Genomic DNA, 2,500 nt, shown 5'->3' with positions numbered 1-2,500 from the left:
GGCCCGCTGGAAGTCCGGGAAAATATTTTTCCCGACGCCGGAGGGAGGGGGGGGGGGAGGGGAAGGGGCTCTGACGGGCCAGCCCGGGCCCCGGAGCTTGAAAAGGAAAAAAAAGGATCGGGCCCGCGAGAGACGGGGGCCCTGCCGCACGGGGCAGTCCGACCGGGGCTCGCCGTGCGGCAGGCCCGGGCGCCGGCAGGGGAAAGCGGGCGAGGAGGCGCGGAGCCGGGTGCCTACGGCCATACCGGACCGAACGCCCCCGATCCCGTCCGATCTCGGAAGGTAAACCGTCCCGGGCCTGGCTAGTACTTGGATGGGTGACCGCCTGGGAATCCCAGGTGCCGTAGGCAGCTTTTCCCGGTCCGAGCCAGCTCTCTCTCCTTTTTCTGGGGAGGAAGGAGAAGGGGGGGGGGGGGCGGGCCAGAAAGCCCCTCGTCGCTCCTGCCGAGTCGGAGGTCGCGGCCGCAGGTCACGGGTCGGGGCGCCTGGGGTCCGGCTCCCCCCAACACCCACCCGGCTTCCTCCGCGGAGGACCCCCGGCCACCGAAGCCGCTGGGGGAGACCCCGGGCATGGGGCGGACTGGCCCGGCCCCTCCCGGCCCCCCTGCGCCCGGCCGCCGGCCCGCGGGACCGCCCCGAATCCCCCCGCGGCCACCCAGGCGAGGCCTGGCCTGGAGGGCCCCACGGCGGGTGTCAGGCTCCCCGCCGCTTGCCCCACCGGGGACCCACGGCCACCGAAGCCGCTGGGGGGAGACCCCGGGCATGGGGCGGACTGGCGCGGCCCCTCCCGGCCCCCCTGCGCCCGGCCGCCGGCCCGCGGGACCGCCCCGAATCCCCCCGCGGCCACCCAGGCGAGGCCTGGCCTGGAGGGCCCCACGGCGGGTGTCAGGCTCCCCGCCGCTTGCCCCACCGGGGACCCACGGCCACCGAAGCCGCTGGGGGAGACCCCGGGCATGGGGCGGACTGGCCCGGCCCCTCCCGGCCCCCCTGCGCCCGGCCGCCGGCCCGCGGGACCGCCCCGAATCCCCCCCCGGCCACCCAGGCGAGGCCTGGCCTGGAGGGCCCCACGGCGGGTGTCAGGCTCCCCGCCGCTTGCCCCACCGGGGACCCACGGCCACCGAAGCCGCTGGGGGAGACCCCGGGCATGCGGCGGACTGGCCCGGACCCTCCCGGCCCCGCTGCGCCCGGCCGCCGGCCCGCGGGCCCGACCCGAATCCCCCCGCGGCCACCCAGGCGAGGCCTGGCCTGGAGGGCCCCACGGCGGGTCTGCAGCTCCCCCCGGGCTTCCTCCCCCGAGGACCCACGCCCCCCCTGAGCCGCAGGGGGAGACCCCGGGCCCGGGGCGGACTCGCTCGGGCCCCCCCCCCTGCGCCCGGCCGCCGGCCCGCGGGACCGCCCCCGAATCCCCCCGCGGCCAGGCAGGAGAGGCCTGGCCTGGATGCCACGGAGGACCCGCGGCCCCCAAAGCCGCAGGAGGCGCCCCCGGCCCCGGGGCCGGTAAGCCCCGTGTCGCTCCCCCCCCCTCACCCCCCCACCCCCCCCGCGCCTCGCTGCCGGGCACCGGGCACCGCCCCAGAGTCAGCCGCAGCCGGCCGGCCTGAGAGCTGCCCTCCTGTGTGAGACTACGTTGATACTAACCGGCCATCAGGCAGGTCAACCCCATTGCTAGACCTGGGTGGACCTGGTGGCCGAGCGGGGACTTAGGAAATTTTCCAGCCTTTTCCCGGGGCGTGACCTGTTGTCCCGGTGGGGACTTTGAAAATTTTACAGCCGCTTCCCGGGGCTTGACCGGTTGTCCTGAAGGCCCCCCACCCCCACCCCCACCCCCGGGCTCCTGCTCCCCTCTCCCCAGCCTCGGTGCTCCGCTCCCAGCCTCGGAGGCTCCCTCTCTGCGGCGGCTGCATCGCGTCCGAGGACGCTCACCCTCCGGAGGCTGGCTGTAAAGCCTGACACCCACCACCGCCGCCGCCCCGATTCTCCGAGGGGCGACTCTGAGGCCTCCCCCCACCCCCGGACCACCCTGGAGACGACTGCTAAGCCCCCACCCCCGGCCAGTCTAGGGGAAGACTGCTAAGCCTCTCCCCCCCCTGCCCCACCCACCCACACTGTCTGGGGGATGACTATTAAGCCTCCCCCCCGCCCAGCCTGGGGGAAGACTGTTAAGCCTCCCCCCCACCCACCCTGTCTGGGGGACGACTATTAAGCTTCCCCCCCGCCGGAGCGCCCGGGGGACGACTATTAAGCCTTCCCCCGGACTGCCCGGCGGACGACTGCGAAGCCTCCCGCTCAGCCTGGGGGAAGACTGTTAAGCCTCCCCCCCACCCACCCTGTCTGGGGGACGACTATTAAGCTTTCCCCTCCGGAGCGCCCGGGGGACGACTATTAAGCCTCCCCCGGACTGCCCGGGGGATGACTGCGAAGCCTCCCGCTTTGCCTGGGGGAAGACTGTTAAGCCTCCCCCCCCACCCACCCACCCACACTGTCTGGGGGACGACTGTTA

At 74.8% G+C, this 2,500-nt stretch overlaps 1 non-coding gene across 1 annotated transcript; it reads left to right on the top strand.

The window, feature by feature from the left end:
* Positions 1-231: 231 nt before the first annotated feature.
* On the top strand, positions 232-350 carry LOC135894898 (5S ribosomal RNA). Its single transcript, XR_010562438.1, has one exon. It is a non-coding gene; the product is annotated as a 5S ribosomal RNA (ribosomal RNA).
* Positions 351-2,500: the final 2,150 nt, after the last annotated feature.

Source organism: Emys orbicularis (assembly GCF_028017835.1).
Source record: "Emys orbicularis isolate rEmyOrb1 chromosome 15 unlocalized genomic scaffold, rEmyOrb1.hap1 SUPER_15_unloc_5, whole genome shotgun sequence".
In the NCBI taxonomy this organism is placed as follows: domain Eukaryota; kingdom Metazoa; phylum Chordata; order Testudines; family Emydidae; genus Emys; species Emys orbicularis.
Note: the sequence above shows the minus strand (reverse complement) of the source record. Positions and strands in the feature narration are given on the sequence as shown.